Below are 25,980 nucleotides of genomic sequence, written 5' to 3'. Positions count from 1 at the left end.
GTTACAGAGTTCCTATTTTGTCCAGCAACATAAAGCATATCCTAGGAGTACAAATTTAAGTAGTTAAAGTCCCTGATCTCAAGTGACATACAGTCACTTATGGGAGACACCTGAATTCAGCAATGGTCATAGAATAATAGAAGCGGGAAAACCCTGACTGATGGTCTAGTTTCTCACTGAGTGTCTTGCTTCATCTTTGATGTTATCCTGATTCCACACCTGCCTGTAAAACTCTGTCCTTCCATACATGCTCCTTACATGGTGTCTGATATTTATTTTTAGTCTTATCCTTCCTGGTTCTGGCTTCCTGTTCTATCTCAGCAAGCCATTTCCACCTACAGTCTAGACATGAACCACTTGAAGTTACTTCTAATTCTATGATTTACACATTTGGAAAAGAAAGGAGGAGAGCCAGAAGGAGAAGCATATGTCTTACATAAAGGTTAAAGTCTGGATATAGTTTTCTGCTGGAGAAGTTTTCATGGAGAAAGTTTACAAAATTATATCCAGTAAAATGAGAAAATCTTTAAAAAGTTCTAAATAAAAATTTAGAAAATAATTAGTAATATTAAAGTCATCAATAAAACTGACTTAAAACAGATGAGAAAATTCCAGCATCAGAATAGCCTTGTCTCTCTGTCTGTATCATGGACAATCTTGGGATCAGTTGTATGCATTTTGGCTTCCGATTAGCTTTAGCCCAAGGGCTTAAAGTTTGACAGCCAATTTTCACCATCACAAATTTTTACGATTTCTGTTCACTTCTATGGAGTTATGACACTTTCCTGCTAAATATACTTTTTGCTTTCCTTCTACATTTCCTCTCTTGGCTTTTCTTACCATGTGTGTTGAAGAGAAGAGAATAAAAATGGAGCAATGTGAAATACTATTAGTTTGCTACATGGGTAATACTTTAGACTAGAGTTTAGTTGTCTAACGTTAGTTTGGATTCAAAAGAGCCAAGAGATTTCCTCATCCATCCCACGTTTAAGAGTAGCACTTGTAAGTTTTTAATAAAAATGCCATTCCGACTATTTTAACTGGGGCAATACGAGTATCCAAAGTTGTGCTTTGTTTAATTTTTACAAGAAGAGGAGAAGGAATTGGAGGAGGAAGAGAGTGCAGCTGACAAAGGAATAAATAAATGCTAGTGAAAATTTGGTTCCTCCTGTTGTTGTTGTTTTTTTTTTCACTTAAGCATAATATATTTGAAGGAAAATCACTGGCTATAATTTCCGGTCTTCCAATCTTAGCCTTTTCTGTAGTTAACATACAAAATTTCAAAGTGGAAACCTCCAAAAGTTTGTAAAACACAATGAAGTGTATTTGTGGGCTAGAAACTAGTATGAGCCTAGCTGAGGTTTAAGAAATCATTCCTGTAATCTGGGCAGTTCTGGCTGCTCACTGCAGCATAGATGCTGTGGACTAATCCAAACAACAGTGAAAACACATTTAATCAGGGAAGAAATAATATTCTAGATTTTAAAATTAAATCATGATTTAGATGAAATTAATACACATATACAGAACATTTCATCCAAAAACAGCAAAATACAAAAGTGCACAAGGAACATTCTCCAGGGTAGATCACACGCTCAGCCACAAAACAAGTTTCAACAAAGTTAAGAAGATTGAAAACATATCAAGCACCTTTTCTGAATAAAACGCTATGAGACTAGAAATCAACTACAAGGAAAAAACTGCAAAACACACAAACATGTGGAGTCTAAACAACATGCTACTAAACAACCAGTGGCCACCAAAGAAACCAAAGAGGAAATCAAGAAATGCCTGAACACAAATGAAAATGGAAACACAATGATCCAAAATCTATGGGATGCAGGAAAAGCAGTTCTAAGAGGGAAGGTTACAGTGATATAAGGAAAAATCTCAAATATATAATCTAATCTTATACCTAAAGGAACTAGAAAAAGAATAAACAAAACCCAAAGTTAGTAGAAGGAAAGAAAGAATAAAGATCAGAGCAGAAAATAAATGAAATACAGACTAAAAAATAGAAAATATCAATAAAATTGAGAGCTAGTTCTTTGAAAAGGTAAATAAAATTGATAAACCATTAGCCAGACTCATCAAGAAAAAAGAAAGGAAGAGAAAAAGGGAGAAGACTCAAATCAATAGAATTAGAAATGAAAAAGGAGAAGTAACCACTGACACTGCAGAAATACAAACGATCATGAGAGATTACTACAAGCAACTCTATGCCAATAAAATGGACAACCTGGAAGAAATGGACAGATTCTTAGAAATGCACAACCTGCCGAGACTGAACCAGGAAGAAATAGAAAATATGAACAGACCAATCACAAGCACTGAAATTGAAACTGTGATTAAAAATCTTCCAACACACAAAAGCCCAGGACCAGATGGCTTCACAGGCGAATTCTATCAAACATTTAGAGAAGAGCTAACACCTATCCTTCTCAAACTCTTCCAAAATATTGCAGAGGGAGGAACACTCCCCAACTCATTCTACGAGGCCACCATCACCCTGATACCAAAACCAGACAAAGATGTTACAAAGAAAGAAAACTACAGGCCAATATCACTGATGAACATAGATGCAAAAATCCTCAACAAAATACTAGCAAACAGAATCCAACAGCACATTAAACGGATTATACACCATGATCAAGTGGGGTTTATCCCAGGAATGCAAGGATTCTTCAATATACGCAAATCAATCAACGTGATACATCATATTAACAAATTGAAGGAGAAAACCCATATGATCATCTCAATAGATGCAGAGAAAGCTTTCGACAAAATTCAACACCCATTTATGATAAAAGCCCTGCAGAAAGTAGGCATAGAGGGAACTTTCCTCAACATAATAAAGGCCATATATGACAAACCCACAGCCAACATCGTCCTCAATGGTGAAAAACTGAAACCATTTCCACTAAGATCAGGAACAAGACAAGGTTGCCCACTCTCACCACTATTATTCAACATAGTTTTGGAAGTGTTAGCCACAGCAATCAGAGAAGAAAAAGAAATAAAAAGAATCCAAATCGGAAAAGAAGAAGTAAAGCTGTCACTGTTTGCAGATGACATGATACTATACATAGAGAATCCTAAAGATGCTACCAGAAAACTTCTAGAGCTAATCAATGAATTTGGTAAAGTAGCAGGATACAAAATTAATGCACAGAAATCTCTTGCATTCCTATATACTAATGATGAAAAATCTGAAAGTGAAATTAAGAAAACACTCCCGTTTACCATTGCAACAAAAAGAATAAAATATCTAGGAATAAACCTACCTAAGCAGACAAAAGACCTGTATGCAGAAAATTATAGGACACTGATGAAAGAAATTAAAGATGATACAAATAGATGGAGAGATATACCATGTTCTTGGATCGGAAGAATCAACATTGTGAAAATGACTCTGCTACCCAAAGCAATCTACAGATTCAATGCAATCCCTATCAAACTACCACTGGCATTTTTCACAGAACTAGAACAAAAAATTTCACAATTTGTATGGAAACACAAAGGACCCCGAATAGCCAAAGCAATCTTGAGAACGAAAAATGGAGCTGGAGGAATCAGGCTCCCTGACTTCAGACTATATTACAAAGCTACAGTAATCAAGACAGTTTGGTACTGGCACAAAAACAGAAATATAGATCAATGGAACAGGATAGAAAGCCCAGAGATAAGCCCACGCACATATGGTCACCTTATCTTTGATAAAGGAGGCAAGCATATACAGTGGAGAAAAGACAGCCTCTTCAATAAGTGGTGCTGGGAAAATTGGACAGGTACATGTAAAAGTATGAAATTAGAACACTCCGTGACACCATACACAAAAATAAACTCAAAATGGATTAAAGACCTAAGTGTAAGGCCAGACACTATAAAACTCTTAGAGGAAAACATAGGCAGAACACTCTATGACATAAATCACAGCAAGATCCTTTTTGACCCAGCTCCTAGAGAAATGGAAATAAAAACACAAATAAACAAATGGGACCTAATGAAACTGAAAAGCTTTTGCACAGCAAAGGAAACCATAAACAAGACCAAAAGACAACCCTCAGAATGGGAGAAAATATTTGCAAATGAAGCAACTGACAAAGGATTAATCTCCAAGATTTACAAGCAGCTCATGCAGCTCAATAACAAAAAAACAAACAACCCAATCCAAAAATGGGCAGAAGACCTAAATAGACATTTCTCCAAAGAAGATATACAGATGGCCAACAGACACATGAAAGAATGCTCAACATCATTAATCATTAGAGAAATGCAAATCAAAACTACAATGAGGTATCATCTCACACCAGTCAGAATGGCCATCATCAAAAAATCTAGAAACAATAAATGCTGGAGAGGGTGTGGAGAAAAGGGAACACTCTTGCACTGTTGGTGGGAATGTAAATTGATACAGCCACTATGGAGAACAGTATGGAGGTTCCTTAAAAAACTACAAATAGAACTACCATACGACCCAGCAATCCCACTACTGGGCATATACCCTGAGAAAACCATAATTCAGAAAGAGTCATGTACCAAAATATTCATTGCAGCTCTGTTTACAATAGCCAGGACATGGAAGCAACCTAGGTGTCCATCATCGGATGAATGGATAAAGAAGATGTGGCACATATATACAATGGAATATTACTCAGCCATAAAAAGAAATGAAATGGAGGTACTTGTAATGAGGTGGATGGAGTTAGAGTCTGTCATACAGAGTGAAGTAAGTCAGAAAGAGAAAAACAAATACAGTATGCTAACACATATATATGGAATCTAAGGAAAAAAAAAAAAAAAAAAAGGTCATGAAGAACCTAGTGGCAAGATGGGAATAAAGACACAGACCTACTAGAGAATGGACTTGAGGATATGGGGAGGGTGAGGGGTGAGATGTGACAGGGCGAGAGAGTGTCATGGACATATATACACTACCAAATGTAAAATAGATAGCTAGTGGGAAGCAGCTGCATAGCACAGGGAGATCAGCTCGGTGCTTTGTGACCACCTAGAGGGGTGGGATAGGGAGGGTGGGAGGGAGGGAGATGCAAGAGGGAAGAGATATGGGAACATATGTATATGTATAACTGATTCACTTTGTTATAAAGCAGAAAGTAACACACCATTGTAAAGCAATTATACTTCAATAAAGATGTTTAAAAAAAAAAAAAAAAAAAGAGAGGGTCCAAATCAATAAAATCAGAAACACAAAAGAAGTTACAACCAACACCACAGAAACACAAAGGATCATAAAAGATTACTATGAAGAACTATATGCCAATAAAATGGACAACCTAGAAGAAATGGATAAGTTCCTTGAAATGTACAATCTCCTAAAACTGAACCAGGAAGAAATAGAAAATATGAACAGACTAATTACCAGCAATGAAATTGAATCAGTAATAAAAAAGCTCCCAAAAAACATAAGTCCAGGACCATGCAGCTTCACAATTGAATTTTACCAAACATTTAAAGAAGAGTTAACACCTATCTATCTCAAACTACTCCAAAAAATTGAAGAAGAAGGAACACTTCTGAGCTCATTCTATGAGGCCAACATCACCCTGATACCAGAATCAGACAAAGGATCACAAAAAAGAAAATTACAGGCCAATATCACTGATGAACATAGATGCAAAAATCCTCAACAGAATATAAGCAATCTGAGGTTCAACAAGACATTAAAAGGATCATACACCATGACCAAGTGGGATTTATCCCAGGAACACAAGGAGGGTTTAATATCTGCAAATCAGTCAATGTGATACACCATATAAACAAACTGAAGAATAAAAATCATATGACCAATCTCAGTAGACACAGAAAAAGCTGTTAACAAAATTCAACATCCATTTATGATAAAATCTCTCAACAAAGAAGGTAGAGAGGGAGCTCACCTCAATATAATAAAGGCTATATATGACAAACCCACAGCCAACATCATACTCTATGGTAAAAAGCTGAAAGCTTTCCCTCTAAGATCAAGAACAAGGCAAGGATACCAACTCTCACCACTTTTATTCAATACAGTACTGGAAGTCCTAGGGACAGCAATCAGACAAGAAAAGGAAATAAAAGGAATCCAAATTGGAAAGGAAGAAGTAAAACTGTCACTGTTTGCAGATGACATGATACTATATATAGAAAATCCTAAAGATGCTATCAAAAAACTATTAGAATAAATGAATTCAGTAAAGTTGCAGGATACAAAATAAACATACACAAATCTGTTGTGTTTCTACACACTTATAATGAACTATCAGAGAGAGAAATTAAGAAACAATCCCATTTAAAATTGCATCAAAAGAATAAAATACCTAGGAATAAATCTAACCAAAGAGGTGAAAGACTTATACTCTGAAAACTATAAGGATGAAAGAAATTGAAGAGTACACGAACAAATGGAAATACAAAACATGTTCATGGATTGGAAGAATAAATATTGTTAAAATGACCATACTACCCAAGGCATTCTACAGATTCAGTACAATCCCTATCAAAATTCCAGTGGCATTTTTCACAGAACTAGAATAAATATTTCTAAAATTTGCATGGAACCACTAAAGACCCTGAATAGCCAAAACAATCTTGAGAAAGAAAAAGCTGAAAGTATCACACTCCCTGATAAAAAGCTATAGTAATGAAACAAGCATGGCACTGGCACGAAAACAGACACATGGATCAACTGGAACAAAATAAAGGGCCCAGAAATAAACCCATGCTTACATGATCAATTAACATGACAAAGAAGGCAAGAATATACAATGGGAAATAGATAACCTCTTCAATAAACGGTGTCGGGAAAGCTGGACAGCTACATGCAAAAGAATGAAACTGGACTACTTTCTCATATCATATACAAAAATAAACTCAAAATAGATTAAAGACTTAAATGTAAGACCTGAAACCATAAAAATCCTAGAAGAAAACATAGGCAATATTCTCTTTGACATCAGTCTTAGCAATATTTTTTTGATACATTTCTGAAACAAAAGCAATTATAAACAAATGAGACTACATTAAACTAAAAGCTTTTGCACAGCAAAAGAAACTATCAACAAAATAAAAAGGCAGTCTACTAAATGGGAGAAGATATTTGCAAACAATGTATCTGATGAGGAGTCAATATCCAAAACATACAAAGAACTCATACAACTCAACATCAAACAAACAAACAACCCAATTAAAAAATGGGCAGAGGAACTGAATAGACATTTTTCCAAAGAAAACAGCTCAGTTGGCCAAGAGCCACATGAAAGCATGCTCAGAATCACTAATTATCAGCAAAATGCATATTAAAACCAAAATGAGATACCACCTCATACCTGTCAGAATGTCTACTATCAAAAAGACAACAAATAATAAGCATTGGAGAGGACGTGAGGAAAAGGGAACCCTTGTGTACTGTTGGTGAGACTGTAAATTGGTGCAGCCACTATGGAAAACAGTACTGGAGGTTCCTCAAAAAATTAAAAATAGAAATGCCATATGATCCAGCAATTGCACTTCTGGGTATTTACCTGAAGAAAACAAAAACACTAATTCAAAAAGATATATGCACCCCTGTGTCACTGCAGCATTTTTTACAATAGGCAAGATACAAAACAACCTAAATGCGCATCGATAGATGAATGTATAAAGATGTGATATCTATATATCTATATCTATATTCTATATCTATATATCTAATCTATGTATCTATCTATACACACACACATATACACACAATGGAATATTACTCAGCCATAAAAAATGAAATCATGCCATTTGGGACAATATGGATGGATCTAAATGTATTATGCTAAGTGAAGTAAGTCAGGCAGAGAAAGACAAATACTCATTGATCTCACTTATATGTGGAATCTAAAAAACAAAACAAACACACATTCATAGATACAGAGAACAAATGGGTGGTTGCCAGAGGGCAGGGGTGTGGGTGTGGTGAAACAGGTGGAGAGGATTAAGAGGTACAAACCTCCAGTTATAAAATAAACAAGCCAAGGGGATGTAATATACAGCATAAGAAATATGGTCAGTAATATTGTAATAACTTTGTATGAAGACAGATTGTCACTAGACTTATGTTGGTGATTATTTTGCAATGTATGCAAATGTCAAATCACTATCTAGTACACCTGAAACTAACATACTACTGTATGTCAGCTATGCTTCAAAAAAAAATGGTGTACAAATAAAAGATTATAATAAAATTAAATTGTCATGATTTTTACCTTAAGAATGTCACCTAACATACAGGAATTAACATTAACATCTACGTTTATCAAAATATAAGCTTGGAGGGATAATAAAAATGTCCTGACCTCAGTTTAGTGGAAGGAGGTGCTGGTGTGGTATACCAGTGCTCTGCATTCATCCAAGCCCTTTGCTTACCCTGAATGTAAGAGTAGGACAGAAGTTCCACTGACTGGACAGAGCTCTCACTTCAAAATCTGTTACCCATTCATCTGAACAAATGAACTTGCTACTTATTGTCTTGGTCTATAGAAAAGAATTTCAAGAGGATTTTAAGAACTCAAAACCATCCATTATTTTGGCCTGAACATGATGGCCCCTACAAAAGAGTACTTTTTGGGTGATGTCTAGCAGAGTGCCAGTATACTTAAATCATTCATAAACTCTTTACGACAATGATAGTAATTGAAAAAAAAATAGTACCTAATCCTTAACTTTCTATCAGTTTGCTCTGTCCAGCAAGTCATAATGTATCTGTGAGTTAGGCTGCTGTGAAGATAATTTACTAAGAGCACAAATATTTTGCCCAACATGCTTCTTAGGAGAAAACCAAAGATAAGTATTTGTGAAGAGACACAGTCTGCCAATTAGAATGCTTTGTGAGGGCTTTATTAAAGATTCAGTGTTCCCATCCCTGGTTTTGGCAAAGAAAAACTGGCTGGGGTGACATTTAGCATTCCAAACATCTTTGGAAACTATAGGATTTATTTATTTAATGGTTAGTTAGTTTGTTTTCGTTTCTTTGCATACAGAATTGTTTACTTGGATCTTTTCGATTATGATTTGTACACGTGAATATATCAAGTTAGATAATTTTATTCCAATCAGTATTATGAATATGTGCACCAGATGCTCTAACACTTTGTTCTGGCATGTTCCGAAGTGGTGTTGTATGTAATGGCCCATGAGCTTGACCAGAGGGCTAGAGCTGGGCAATACTCAATGCAGGAAGGCTGTGGAAGGATCAAAGAAGGATATACCTAAAATGTCTGTGCTGTTTCTCCTTTAAACACCTTGTCCTCTACCTCTTTTCTTCAATCACTTTCTGCTCATCACTAAGGCTGGCTGCTAGATAAGGGAATGGTTTCTTGGCAACCACCCAGTCTCCCCTATCCCACAGCCAGGATGTCCTGCATGTTCTCCCTCTACTGTAGTTCCTCTGCCCTATAGCTCACTTCTATCACTTCCACAAACTTCAAGCCCTCTGGAAAGGGAAGGGGGGTGTCTTTAAATAAATGCAACCATACATATTTGTGCTGCTGTTCAACTCTGATTTTTGTTTACTCCCGTCTCCAGAAACTTTTAAAATATTTTTTATCCCAACTGTAAATTATTTTTAACATGACACTGTAAATCTCCCTCTAAATTCCATTCTGATTTTTTTTTTCCTAATTTAATCCCCTAAACATTCTTCATTTCCCTGATCATCTCTTACTTTCTGCCTCCACTTCATGCATCATTTTTACCTCTGTATCATCTCGATGGGTTAGTGGAAACAATTGAGAATATGGATGCCCAGCAACTATTGGCTCAACCTCTGTCACTGGCAAGTGATCTTGAGCAGTCACTTTACTTCTCTTTCACTCAAATTTCTCATTTGAGAAATGCATTAGGCAGGATGATCTATAAAGAATTTTTGTCTCCTAAAACTCCCATGAGTCTGTGATTGTTCTTATTCCTCTTGTTCCTCTTGAAACTCACAGTTTTTAATGTTCATTCTGTGGCAGCTCCATCTCCCCAACCTTTCCCCTGTAATACTGAATACTGTTCATCAGGCTGAAATTAATTTAATTCAGATTTCTCCTCTTCAAAAGGGATTTTTGAGAGAATAGGATGTGGTCTACAAAGTGAATTATTCTCAGGTGGATTCCATAAGAGTAAGTTCTATCTCCTTGTACAGACTCCTTGAAGTTCCACTAAGTCACTCTATTGACAGACAGACTGCTCCAAAATGTCCTTAGTATGTATCATCCAAGTTTTTATGTAATCTAAGCTTTCCACCAAAGAATTTTAAAATACCTAGATGGAGCCCTAGAAATGCAACATAGTATGGATAGTAGTCAATGAAGTGAGCTATTCCCAGAAGGGAATTAACAACTTTTGCAAGCAAAGTGACTACATGAAGAAACACAGGTTACAAATGCCTTTGTCAACCTAATCAAAGAAAACCATCACATTTGTCTTTATAAACACGAAGAAACTCCAAAATTAGAACTCAACCTGTGAATACACATGTATACTTGTATAGGGGTAAAGAATGATGAGTGGGAGAAAACAGTATTTCTTTGCAAAGCTACAGTTTGTGACAAGAAGGGTTGGGCCACAGAGACACCATTTTTAATATCTGCTGAAGATGTAAGTTTAAAGTCCTACCATTTTTTTTCTCTCTATTTTAAATATTTTAGGACTGTAGTCAACAATGCTTTCTGTGATATACTTGCTATATTTTGGAAAAAGAAAATGTTTGGCAAATAACTATTTAAAGCCAACCAAAAATCACTAATTGAGACTTTCTATACATTACCAATAATTTCTGTTCTCAGAAATAAATGAAATATAGTAAGAAGTCTTTAATAACATGTTTCTCATGTTTTTAAAATATAAACAAAGGTACCATTTTGAACTCAAAAAAACTTCACTACTGTGTTACTTACAGCATAAATATAAACACTTCGGGCACTTTTCTTTCAAACTCAAACCATGAAGAGACAATAAATACACCTTATACTTCTGGAAACAGCAATAAGTTGAGGGTAAATTATAAGGAACAAAATGTCACATAGTTCAACTTTCAATGTCATTAATATAGAGTATGTATTTACACACATGACACTAACCAGCCCTGAGAGTTTGCTTTGACATTAAATTAGAGATTTTAAAGGCTGCTGTGGATAAAAAGTGATAGTAAATAAAGATAGTGGTAATAATGTGAATAAAAACATGCTTGAATTTACCATTACATTGAGGGATGGATTCTGTTTTTGCTGGGAACATTCATAACACTATTTCTGTCTAAACAGTATAGGAAAAGAATTCTGTAGCTGTGTACCAGTGATTCTTAAATTTTAGCATGCATCAGTGTCTCTTGAGGGTTTGTTAAAACACATATTGCTGGGTCCCATTCTCAGAGTATTAATTCAGTAGCTAATGCTGCTCATTCAGGAAACCAGATTGAGAACTACTGCTGTAGATGACACCCAAAGACCGCCTAGTTCATCCCTCAGCCTTGCACAGGAGGTGGTGAACAAACCATGAATCATGAGCCATGGCTACTAGGTCCCAACTATGTTCAGTATATCATGAGTGATCTAATTTCAAAAGCAGCTCAAATAAAGTGGAGGGACTGGGTCATGGGTCAGGGACCCTCAGGAGTAATATGAAGAAGAGTCTTAAAATTGTTCCCTGGTCATAGGAACAGGTACAAGGAATCTGCCACTGGGAGTTATAACCTTCCCTGACACACACAGGCCCTTCAGGGAAATGGTTATTGTTGGTGTTATTGTGGGTGTCACAGCTTTCCCAGCACAGTTCCAACTAAGCAGAGAAGAGACCAAACATCCAAGAGAGATGGAGGCTCAAGGAAGAGCAGCGGGTAATGGTGGGTGGAGTGCAGCGCAGCTTCATTTTATTCGTCTAACTCTCCAGTACCCAGTATTGGGCACACAAGAGACATTCAGTACAAGTTGTGTAGAATTAAATGAGCTAAACTTTGCCTTTTTTCTTGAAACACTGTATGATGTCGGGAAAATCACTTCATCAACTTGAGTCCAATTTAAAAAAAATTTGTAAACATGGTCTAGCCATTGTAGGATATTCCGAGAATGAAATGAGATCATAAATGTATCTGTCCTCAGAAATGCATTACAAGTCTAAAAGATGAAAAATTAGAAAGATGTTTCTCTGTTAAGCTTTTCAAATATTCCCAGGTAATAATATTTCAGTAACCAAAACAATGCCAAATTTCTCATTGATATTCTTCTATTCAATAAAGTGGTTTCTCTACCTTGTTAGAATAACATATCCATTCCTGTCTCCTTTTAGGAATGGGACTCAACAAAGGTACTTTCATTAAAAAAAATTTAAATGTGCTTTGTAAACAGTTTTCATTTCTCCTAAATGTTTTAAACTCAGTATCAAATGAACCATAGGACACCCTAGTATTTCTTATTTCTATATTCTTTCTTTATCTTTCTGTCACACTGGTATTGTTGATTATTCACTACTTGAAATTCTCTCTTCTCACTTTTTTATACCAGTTGTATACCATTATCCTTTTGAGGTTTTTCCTTTCTCTCTGCCAGCTCTTTCACCGTTCCTCTACTAGTTTCCCTTCTACCACCCACCCTTTAATGTAAAGTTTCTATACTTTTGTCCTTAGTTTTAATTCTCATTCTGTATACCGCCCTTGGCAATCTTATCCTATTTGTTATGGACTAAATGTTTATGTCCCCCCATCTCGAAATTCATATGTTGAAGCCCTAACCCCTAGTGTGGCTGTATTTGGAGATGGGGACTCTGATTAAGGTTAAATGAGGTCAAAAGGGTGGGACCTGATCTGATATGATAGGCTCAGTGTCCCTGTAGGAAGAGACACCAGAGACCTCATTCTTTCTCCATCTGCATACACCAAGGAAAGGCCTTGTGAGGATATAATAAGAAGGTGGCTGTCTGTAACGTAGGAAGAGAGCCCTTCACAGAAACTGAATTTGCCAGCACCTTGATTTTGAACTTCCCAGCCATCGAAACTATGAGGAAATAAATTTCTATTGTTTAATCCATTTAGTCTGTGATTTTGTTATCACAGCCTGAGTAGACTAATGCACCACCCATGGCTCTAACACTCCTACCTATGCTGGTGGACAACCAACTCAGGTCTCTTGTCTAAGCTCTGGTTGTGTATTTAACCATCTGTTTACAAGTCCTGAATAATGAACAGGCAGCTCATACTCCACATATCCAGACAGAATCCACTTCTCTCCCCTCAAACCTGCACCTTTGCATGTGTTGGTTATCTGTGTGACATACTTATCACCATTTATTCTGTTACCTAAGCAAGAAAATTGGGTATTGTTCTTTCTTATAGATAAGATGTCGGTCTGCCCTCTCCTATGATCCTTGAAGGCAAAAACCATGTCTTTGGACCTATTTATCTCTAGAATGAGATTAAATACTTGTCAGTCCATAGGCACTTAAAGGTGAATAAATTAATGATTAGGTACCCTCTGCCACTTTGTCCACTATAAACCCTGTACCTTTGATCCAGCCAGACTGACTCATGTACCAGTTTCTGATGGCCAATGGAAGAAAATTATGGCATCTTCTTATCTGTCACCAAGCACCCTTCTCTGCTAAACTCTCTCCAGATACACTGTAAACCCACTAGTTTTATAACATGAACGTTTAAACTCATAACTGTCTCTAGTTTTTAGTCTTGCATTTCTCCGTTGGACTTGCCACTTCTTTTGATTTTTATTTCTCTGGCTTATACTCTCTAAGGATCTTATCATGGAATCCAAACTCTAGCTATGTCTATTCTTGGCATCTTGCAGAAATTCTTTCATTCTAGCTCTGGTCTTGATACCCTGGCCAGCACCATGGACAGCCTTACTCCAATACTCTGAGGTGGCGGATGGATAGGCTTAGTAGTAGTTACTTATTAAGTGTTTAATACGGGCTGGGTGTAAGTGCTAAGCATTTTACATAGAACATCTCTTTCATTTCTCTTATTAATCCTAAAAGGAAAGAGTTATTATATCCATGAGGAAACTAAAGTTTAGGGAAATTACATAACTTATTCAAGGTCATACAGCTGATAAGTGACAGAACCCCGATTAGAATCAAGTCAGTCTTAAGCATTATGCTTTAAAACACAACTAAATTTGAGATTTGTCAATTGACAATTTAGTAGATCAGACCTGAGCATCAGATGTGTAATGTGAAAGCAGCTTAGAGTCCAACCTGTCAAAACTGTGTAAGTTACCTGCATCATACAGTTCATAGGTTGATTGCTCAACTGCTCTGCAGTGGTCATTAAAATAGATACATGCGCTAAGACCAGGAGCAAAAAGAATCTCAGTTCTGCAAGCTCATGTAGAACACAAAGTTTAATTTTTCACAGAAATAGAAGAGACTCTTTCTGTCACTTACCAGAAGTGATTTAAAAAGATTAATCACCCTTGGGCACTGGATAGTGTTTCCCTAAATGCTTTCAAAAGGAACGTCATGGGCTGAGTCTTCTGTCCCAAGTGCAACTGTGGAACATACGAAATAATTTGCCTTCCGTAAAAAGTGCTGGTTTGTAATTGCAAATGTAATGGATGAACCAAATGCCACACATGTGACTCTTAAGGAGAGTTCATTTAAAATAATAACCCATTTAGGAATAATCACTTAAAGTGCACCCTCTCTAAGCTGTTCCTGGAGGCAGGACACTTAAACTAGTTTAACAAGAGTGTTATAAAAAGAAACTTTACTAACTGCTTGTTTTATCACTTTCTTTTACAGTTGGCTGTTCTTGCAAATGTGTCAATGTTATTAGGTTAATTTTGTTCTTCATCCTAATGCATTTAATAAGAGGAAGTGGAATCGTGTCTTAAAGAGATACTCATTTCTCTTTGGTCAAACTTGGTAGTAACTGTGCAGGGTGGTTTCTCTGAGGGTCAGGACCTCAAAGGAGGTCAAAGGGACACTATGGAATGCCATCGAGAAGTGAGATGAGGGACCCCTAACAAAAACCTTTTCCTTCCGATGAGCAACCACGTATTTGATGCCTGATTGTCACATGACATTTACACTGTTAATAACTCCTTTACCTCTGCCCCTCTCTGTAATCACCCTTCCACCATCTTATTAGCAAATTAAGGAATATTACTGTGGACAATGAGTGTTACATGTGTACATGTATTATTGAGTAAAGAGCTTGGAGATACTTGCAAACTAAAATACATCCTATGAAAGATTCTGAGGATTTAAAAATTATCTTATGTAGTTTTTTAACTTATGTTAAATCTTATAAGTAAAAGTTACATGTGTATACTCAGTTAAACATGAGCTTGTCTCCAAATAGCACTCTCAATATAGGGCATAGGCAAAATGACTAGGCCAAATGGCTGATAGGGGCTATCTAAAGATATAGAAATTTTTAATTTTGTATTAAAAATTAAACATAAATTTAAGACCAATTAAATTAATTTGCAAGAATTTTTATCCAGTGAGAAAATTACTTAAGGATCCTATAAGTGGCACCAGGATTTACTATAAGAGTTCTTGGATGGGGATCCATGAACCCTCTCTCAGACCCCCAAAAGGTCTGTGAACTTTGATGGCAAAAATATACAGCTTTTATTTCACTAATCTCTAACTAAAATTTATCATTGCTTTCAATTATTAAAATAGGAAAGAAACTAGCAGCATTAGCAATATCTGTGGTCTCATCAACAACAGAAATCACGAATATTTTCATATCACATTACAGTTATGGCAAATATATTGAAATATTGTTATGTTTATTATTTTGAAATTATGGTAGTTATTAAATGCATCACTTGATATTAATTATTAATAAAGAAGCACATATATTACTATTAGGGTGAACTATATGAAACTGTCAATATTTGCACATTTTTTATCCCCCAAAACTGACAGTTTTATATGGTTCAGCCTAATATGTTATCATTTTGCTTTTAAAATATTTTAACTGTATTTCAGAATTTTTTTTGTATTTTATGCATTTTCTTTTATGCTTTAAAATCATTTTTCTGAAAAGTGTTCCATAGGCACTTCAGAATGCTGAAGGGGTTCATGGTATAAAAGAAGTTTAAGAATGCCGTGGTTAGGGGCTTCCCTGGTGGCGCAGCGGTTGAGAATCTGCCTGCCAATGCAGGACACGGGTTCGAGCCCTAGTCTGGGAAGATCCCACATGCCGCGGAGCAGCTGGGCCTGTGAACCACAATTACTGAGCCTGCGCGTCTGGAGCCTGTGCTCCGCAACAAGAGAGGCCGTGATAGTGAGAGGCCTGCGCACTGCGATGAAGAGTGGCCCCCGCTCGCCACAACTAGAGAAAGCCCTCGCACAGAAACGAAGACCCAACACAGTCATAAATAAATAAATAAATAATTAAAAAAAAAAAAAAGAATGCTGTGGTCAAAGAGTTTTGGCTATTGATTCAGACAGACATTAATTTGACTGCCAGTTTTATCATTTAATAGCTTTGTGACTTTGAGCAAGTTATTCAGCTTCCCTATGCCTCAGTTTCCTCGAGTGAAGTAAAGTGGAGGATATACAGTGATTTCCTCATAGAACTAAGGGAGGCACCACATGCTTAGTGAGATAATAGGAAACATGTTACTACTACCCCTACTTTTATCAATCATATTCATTATTTTTCTTCTTGTTTTAACAAATTCAATAAAGGTGTTATGTGTGTGTGCATGTATATTTAAATAATTTCATAGCTGTTATGGGTTGAATTGTGTCCCCCCAAATGGTATGTTGGAGTCCTAACCCCGCATACCTCAGAATGTGACCTTATTTGGAAACAGAGTCTTCACAGAAGTAACCAAATTAAAATGAGGTCATTAGTATTGGCACTAATCCAACATAATTGGTGTCCTTATAAAAAGGGGCAAAGGGAATTGTGGACACAGAGACAGACATGCACAGAGGGAAGACTATGTGAAGACACAGGGAGAATGCCATGTGAAGACACAGGGAGAATGCCATCTGAAGACCAGGGATCAGACTGATGCATCTACAAGCCAAGGAATGTCAGAGATATAGGCAAACCTCCAGGAGCTAGGAAGAGGGAAGCAAGGATTCTCCTACAGGTTTCAGAGTGAGCATGACCCTGCCGACACCTTGATTTTAGACTTCTAGCCTTCAGAACTGAGACAATTCATTTATTTTAAGCCACCAAGTTTGTGGTATTTTGTTACAGAGACCCAGGAAACCAGTAAAATAGTATTTAAAATTATTTTAAATTTCTCTAGTTTTGTATATGGCTTAGTAAACCTTTTGGAACACAATGCAGTTTTGAACACAATGCATTTCTTTATTTGTATATGGATCCTTTAGGCGTGGTTTTTATTTCCTAACAAATTAGAAATTAACATTAAAAAAAGCTCATAATGACCATGATTTTCAGAATCATTATAAAAAGGAAATATTTAATGTGCAATGGGAACTGAATTATCCTGATAAATAACCATAACAAAGGCAACATACCAATGATATTTTATTCCTCATTGGTTAGAGTAATACACTAATATTAATTTGTCATGAAACACAGCCCATTTAAAATGAGGTTTAAGATCACTACTTGCATAGAGCGATGCCATTCAAAGGCTTTGCCTGGAAAAATAAGCTGAAGAACCAATTTCTCTCAGCTCTAAAGGAGTAGCATTGTGGTAAAATTGGTGTTTCACCTCATATAGTATTGTATTCTCCAGCTATTCTAAAGGTCAGAAGGGGTTGCAGGGAATTACTTGTCACCTGCAGTGCTCCCTAAACAAAATCACTAAAATCTGAAAAAAAACCTGAAAAGAATTCTTCAGTGTAAGTTTTAAGGAAACAATCATACGTCCTGATATCTAAGATTTCTATCCATATGAAAAAAATATAGGTTTCTGAAATATGGACATAATTACCAAGTTAAGACATAAACAGTCAGCTACTAATGCCTGATTACCGTAACTACATGTAAAGGAAGATTGATCCTGCTTGGGGCAGGGTTTGAGTGTCCTTGAATTTATCAAGACAAAAGTCAACTATTCAAAATATTATTTCTTTTATATGGTACTTTTGTACAGTTACAGCAAAGTTACATCTTTTTCTTTCTTTTGCTTAGGACATAATGCTTTCCCTTTGAGCTTATTTTGATGTTGTTTGAATGTAAATGAAGAAATACACCACACATTAAAAAAATCACATAATTGCATTTATATTCATTTTTCATCCAGACAATTTTCAGTCCAAATAAAAATAAGATCCCTTCCCATTCTAGTATTCCATGATGCTTTGTGTGCTGTTCTTAGTGAGAATTCATACAGAAATAAAGAAAAGTTCACAAAACGCTGAGAAAAAAAATTGGTGGTTTCAATCTTCAGTAGCTTAAGAAATATTTTTAAAAATCTGTGAGTGATAACTCCAAAGTACTACCTTAAAAATTCTAAAGGACTTCTGCTTCGCCTTATGAAGAATTAACTTCTAAAGGAATTGCCCCTCTGCTGTAAACAATTAGAAATTCAGGGAAAAAATGAAGTAATTGTTTTTAAACATTGGACTCTAGACAGCACTGGAATGTGATTTCTGAAAGAAGAGAAAGCTGAGCCCTTATGACTGCCCAACTCACTCCCTGCCTGACGGCAGTTTTCAGAAAATAGGTAGGAAAGGAAAGAAACCCAAACAGACTGGAGATCTTATTGCACTGAACAGACAGAGATGAGAGCAGAGGGGAGTGTTTGTGACTGAGTTCTGGAGAGGAGAGAGCTGCACAGAGAGGAAGGTCCGGAGACTGGGACAGAGGGTTTTCTCCAGTCTTGCACTGAGTATGAACATACACATAAGCAAGGTGGAACTCCTGCAGGCAGAGGAAAGAACCACCGGAGAGCATAGGTTAAACATTCCCAAAGTCACACAGGAGAGAGACTAGTTTGTGTTCTCAGATCCTAGAGGGATAAGATGTCAAAATACAAGGGATGTTGAGTAGAGTCTTCAACAGTGTCATCTTAGTAGTGGGGCTAATGTATCCCTAGAATAAAGGCTGCTCTGAACATTTACTCAGAGCTTAAAAAAACCCTTAAAAGTATCGAAACGATTCCAAGTCACTTAAATACATTCCAGAAAGTCACTTAAATATGTTCCAGATCAAAATCCAACACTCTTTAAAGGACTGCAACAAAATTCAGCATGCAAAAATGTAAAATTCACATCTGCCATCTAATTAAAAATTACAAGGTTTACAAAGAAACAGAAAACTATGACCTGAGGAGAAAAGAAATCAGTCAATGTTAACAGACCCAGAAATAACAGATGATGAAATTATCAGACAAATGTCTTTAAACAGTGATTATAAATATCTCTGTTTATAGGAGGTAATAGGCCTCCTAATGAGGCCTATCAGGCCATCCTATCTTAAATTTTCAATATTCCTGCCCTCTACCCCATTCCCCTGCCCAGTTCTCCTATTCTACTTTCCCTAGTCTTTTCTTTCTTTTAAACAGCCCTTTATCTTCTAACAAAATATGTAAAGTATTTTTTATTCATTAGATTTATTTAAAATCTCTTTCTTTTCTCTTTAATTCTTGTAGTCATTCATTCAACCATCTGTTTCCCCCCACTAGAATTTAAGCTCTGTGAGAGCTGGGATCTTCATCTCTCATTTACTTGTGTAACTCCAGAGTCTAGAACAGTGCCTGGCATATGGTAGGAGCACAGTAAATTTGTTAAAGACAAAGTCATTTATCACCTTTTATATTCATGGAATCATGCTAGGTTTCTAGAAGCTATGAGGGAATTAGAAAGCATCATGCTTGGCCTTAGTGCAAATGTTCAGTTGCACAGTGTATGGTTATACAACTGAAACCTTTTCTTTCTTTGGAAATGCAAATTGAAAATCAGTTCATGCTCCTCTCCTCTTTTCCCTACCAGTTTCAAATCACTTGAGTTACTTCCATAATGCAGGATTTGAAGAAATAATCTTGATTTACAAATAAAAATACTGTAGAAATACTAATGCAATATAAATGTATCTCAATGGGATTTTTTTTTAAGGTTTCCTGTTTATACTCTATTTCTTAAAAGAATTTAAGGATACTTGCAATAAAATATACATACTTATTTTCATCATATATTTATGAAAACATATCTTATTAATTGCAAATGACTGAAATTGAGTCCACAAGGAATCTAGGCCTTAAAGGCTTTTAGATGCCACTGGTGTTTGGAAATTAGCAGGTTGGTCTGCGTTAACTGTAACATGGGTTAAAAAAACAAAAAACAGCAGAAGCAACAATTAGAATGCCCATTATGAGGGACAAGGGGCAGTGAATTATTTGCTAAATTTGTCCATGAAAATGTTTTATAGAGCATAGCTAATAAACTGTATACTGAAATAAGTCCCTGACTTATAAATTATATAATTATAATTTTAATATATTAAAATTGTTGAAATGAATGAGGGTCTCAACAAAAATTCTAAGTCAATCTAATTGGTAATTTGATCCTCAGTTTCCTAATTTTTAAAAAATATAAGCACCTTGAAGTTACAAGTTTATATTAGAGCTAATCTAGTCCAATTTCCTGTACTCTGCAGTAATTTTTTCTTCTATACTTTTCTCTGTCCCTCCATTCAAACATCTCCATGACCTAAGCCATATACCAGGATTCCCAGATACCTCACTTTTTCCATCCACATAAGGACATCCCCCCAAAATGAACCAAATAAATATTTTAAACTTCATTTTTTCAGAGCCATTTTGTCTTTGCTAGAGAAATAAGTATAATGGGATGTTAAAATCTAAGTTTAAAATGAGACATAAAAATAATATCATGTACCAAAATGAGTTGAGAAAAAGGACATCTTGCAAAAATTTGCAAAAAAAAGTACTAAAAACTCATCACATAATATTTAAGCTGTCTTCACATTAAGGATATAAGATTATGGGTGTGAAGATTCAAGAGAATTTAAGATTATTTAGAAAGAGCTGAGCCTTGTATCATCAAAAAGGCAAGAAATAACAAGTGTTGGCAAGGATATGGAGAAAAGGGAATTCTTGTGCATTGTCAGTGGTAATGTAAATTGGTACAGCCACTATGGAAAACAGTATGCAGTTTCCTCAAAAAATTAAAACTAGAACTACCATATGATCCAGCAATCCCACTTTTGGGGAATTTTTATATACAAAATTGTATATTTTGCATATACACTTTTGGGTATATATACGAAGGAAATAAAAACAGGATCTCAAAGAGGTATCTGCACCCCCATGTTTACTGCAACATGACATCATAATAGCCAAGATATGAAAATAACCTAAGTGTCCATCAACAGATTTTTAATGGATAAAGAAGATGTTGAATACATATACATATACAGTGCAATATTATTCAGCCTTGAGAAAGGAAATCCTGCCATTTGCAACAACATGGATGGAACTTCAGGGCACAAGTCAGAGAAAAAGAAAAATACTATATGGTATCACTTATATATGGAATCTAAAAAAATCTGAACTCAGAGAAACGGAGAATAGAGTGATGGTTACCAGGGACTCAGGGGTGAGGGGAGTGGGGAGATGTTTCAAACTTCTAGTTATAAGATTAACAAGTTCAGGGGCTCTAATGTACAGCATAGTGATTATAGCTAATAATACTGTTATATATCTGAAAGTTGCTAAGAGAGTAGTTCATAACTATTCTCACAAGAAAAAAGAAGTGACAATTATACGACAGGATAGAGGTGTTAGTTAACACTATAACATTTTGCAATGCATAAATGTATCTAATCAACATGATGTACACCTTAAATGTATACGATGTTATATGTCAATTATATCACAATAAAGCTGGAAAAAAATTTTAATATACAATAGGACAATTACAATAAGGATTGGTAAAGGTGATATATGCTACCAATTGGAAAAAAGTAGATGATAATTATGACAGAATAATGGAAGGGGATATTTTGAGTATAAAAATTGGTTCTGAGCTTCTTTTTAGCCATGGCAAAATGGGAGTTCAATATATAATTACTCTTTAAAAAAAACCCAAAAAACAGTAACAACAACAAAAAGAAGTATATAATATTGTCTGTGGGGAAAACGGTAAATTCCAAGCAAAATTTGCCACTCAAATCCTTACAGAGTGTTATAAACAATATTATCTTCAAGCCCAATTTTGTAGGTGTAGAAAAGTCTTTATATGTCTATTTCTTGAGATAAATTTTAGTAGAAATTGACGCTTAACTTTAACAACTCAGTGAAGATATTCATATAGGGAGCTACAATAAATTACTGATGAGATAAATTGACGAAGGATATGATTATCTAAAATATCAAACTATTTTTCTCAAATAGTATTTGTATCAGTGGTATTTTGACAGTAGCCAGGTAACAGTCAATTCAAAAATTGAGCTTCATAAAGAATGAATATTTTCTATAGCAATAATCTGAGAGACATTGATAAGTTTTATACATTAAAAAAAAAATCAAAGTCAGCAATCTGTTCTAAAAGCTGAAAAGACTGATTTGCATTCTAACCTTGAAGACAGGCCAACCCTCCACTGCAAGTGAGAGACAGGTGGGCAAGAAAGTAAGGCCAATTTTTTTCTAAACAGCCCTTTCAAATTGTTCAAATGGATAGGCACAATAAAGTCTTCAAGGGTTAGCTCCATAGAGTTTGAGTAGATGATTTTGCTTTGGCAAATTTTAAAGACAGGTGTTACCAATCAGTTGTCTGTACTATAAGATAATGTTGATATGACTTCTGCAGAATGTTAGGTTTTGAGTAACATTGCAACTTGATGAACCAGTCAGAAGGAACAACTTGCTAAAGCTAACTCTGAAGTAGCTGAATTTAATGACTTTTTCAATAAAATGACAATTTTAATGTAAGCTGGACAACTGCATTCCAGGAGAATCCTTCTGAAGCCCAGAGTTTGAGTACTGATTCAATGAAGATATACCTTAGAGGAAAGTGAATCAGTTTGATCAGATTCAGTCTAGAGTCAAGCCAGTATAAGAAGAATGCTACCTTAAATTCCCTTGGGAATGTGGGAAGATTAAAAGAAATATTTTAATAAAATTATCAATGATAATATTATATCTATAATATGTCTAGCTATGAGCAGTCAGAAATTTAAATTAGAATACTATTCATAATAGTATCAAAATTATTATACACTTGAGATAAATCTGATAAAATATATATGATAAAATATACTTCCTGTACTAAAAAGTACAAAACTCTGCTGAGAAATTTAAAGAAAACTTAAATAAATGGAGAGAAATACCACGTTTATAGGTCAGAAGAACCCAATATTGCAATTCTCCCCAATTTGATTTATGGATTTAATTTAATCCCTGTCAAAATCTCAGAAGACATTTTTTGGAGAAATTTACAAGCTGAATCTAAAATTCATATGAAAATGCAAAAGACCTAGGATAGCCAAAACAGTCTTGAAAAAGAATAACAAAGTTGGAGGACTTAACCTATTTTATTCGAGACTTATTATAAAGTTACAGTTAAGATATTATGGTATTGGCATGAAGATAGACCAACATATCAGTGGAATAGAATAAAGAGTTCAGAAATAGATCCACACATATATGGTCAAATGATTTTCAACAAAGGTGCAAAGCCAACTCAGTGAAGAAAACGTAGTCTTTGCAATGTTGTTGACATGCTGGAAAATCTGGATACTCAGATGCAAAGAAAATGAATTTGGATTTTGCGCCATAAAAAATTAATTTGTATGGAACAGAGATTTATATGTAAAATCTAAAAATATAAGACTTCTAAAAGAAAACAAACATAGGTCAGGAAAATCTCCAAAAGCATGGTCTAGAAAAGGGAAAAAAATGATAATTGGAATAAATCAATATTAAGAATGTCTCTTCTTTTAAATACACTATTAAGAGAAAGGACAAGCCACAAACTAAGAGAGAATATTTACAAATTACATATATGTTAAAGGACTTGTATCCATATTCTATAAAGAAATCTAAAAATTCATTAATAAGAAAACAATTTAAAGAAAACATGGCAAAAGATTTGAACAGATACTTTCCCAAAGAAGACAAAGGAATGACAAATAAACACTTGAGGGACTTCTCTGATGGTCCAGTTGTTAAGAATCCACCTTCCAACTCAGGGGAAATGGGTTCGATCACTGGTCGGAGAACTAAGATCCCACATGCCATGGGGCAACTAAGCCCTTGCACTCTAGAGCCTGCATGCCACAACTAGAGAGTCCTTGTGCACCACAACTACTGAGCCCACATGCCACAACTAGAGAGAAGCCAGTGCACCGCAACAAAGATCCCTCATGCCGCGACTAAGACCTGATGCAGCCAAATAAATAAATAAATATTAAAAAAAAACAAAAACAAAAACACTTGAAATGATGCCCAGAATCACTGATCACCAGAGAAATGCAAATTAAAACTTCAGGGAGATATCACTACAACCTGTGAGAAATTGCTGAAATGAAGAAGACTGACCATACCAAAGGTTGGTGAGGATGGAGGAACTGGAACTCATATACTGCTTACAGGAATATAAAATAATACAACTACTTTAGAAAATAGTTTACTGGTTGCTTAAAAAGTTAAACACCTACCATATGACCCAGCCATTACTCTATTTCAGATATTTAAGGACTCAAAATTTTTGCCTCACATACACTCTTTCTCAGGAACATACCAGGGGATATTCTTTAGTATATTGAGAACATAACCCAAACGGTAAGAAGAAAATGGTCCAGGAAATAGGGCTCATACTGGGGAGAAAGGTAAAGAGTTTGTAGTAAAAGGAAGTCTCAGGAAAGTAGTAGGTCTATAACAAGCAACCTGTCAAGACTGGAGTAGAAAGGTAGTGTCTAGAGGAAAAAATTGCAACTGACAGAGTATGTGATAGGTTTAACAGTGAGGATAATTTTATCAAAGGAGATCTAAAGGAGACTAAGACATAAGAAATAAAGGGAGAAAATAAAACAAATGAAAAAATGGGGCACTGATGCAAGAAAAATGAAACACTGATCAATGAATGAAACATAATCATAATACATTAATTGCCTCAGAAATGAATAATATTTTTGTAATTATATTAATGAAAACACTAAAATTAATTTAACCAAAATTGTGATATACTTTATAGGAAAGATTGGGTAAGGGAGAAAATGTGTAGGGGGGCTGAATAATTTACTATATAAGTAGTTGTTGCAAACTGACTCAGGCCAATTGAGTTCCACATTTTTCGTTGACAGAAGTTTCCAAAGAAGATTGAAGTGGGTGAAGTTTAGCTAGTATTGAACATCCTCATACTAACCTTTAATGAAAAAAGCCAGTCTCAGAACAAATTCTGTCATACACCTTTTCACCTATTATGTAAACATTCATCAGCAAGCAGGTAAATAAACAGTTACACCATTTAGGAAGTTTCTATTCTCATCCTTTTATGTGTTCTGATCATACCCAGCGTGAAGACTTATCAGAGACAAACAAGAAAATGTTTTCAAGGCAAGATTCAGTTAACCATATGATCGACAACCAGAATCCTCTCAAATTAGTTCATTCAGAGGACCCACCAGGAATTATGTCTAGTATCAACCCTAAGGCTATGAACTCTAGGCTTCTTTTAGATTATATCCATGTATGGGTGAGAACGTCTATAAAATATTTCAACCAGTCTACCTATCTTGAATACTGCTAATTTTGTGATGAGAGCTCATTCAAATTTCCATTTACCAGCCACTAATTCGCTTATGAAAACCATTTTTTTAAACATTCATTATGCTAATTATCAGATCCTGTGGGGTAGGGGGAAAAAACCAAGACAGAAGCATTTGTAGTGAGGCCACTGTAGGGTAGGTTTCCTGATTAGAATTCTAGCTGACTGTGTCTAAGGTATGATTAGAGTAAATGACCACACACAGCGTATAATTAAGCCAACACACACACATGTCTCATTCTATGGTGAAATATTTTAAAGTACTATAGATAGCATAATGAA

The sequence above is a fragment of the Eubalaena glacialis genome, chromosome 4, assembly GCF_028564815.1.
Source record: "Eubalaena glacialis isolate mEubGla1 chromosome 4, mEubGla1.1.hap2.+ XY, whole genome shotgun sequence".
NCBI lineage: Eukaryota > Metazoa > Chordata > Mammalia > Artiodactyla > Balaenidae > Eubalaena > Eubalaena glacialis.
This window is presented reverse-complemented; position numbering follows the sequence as displayed.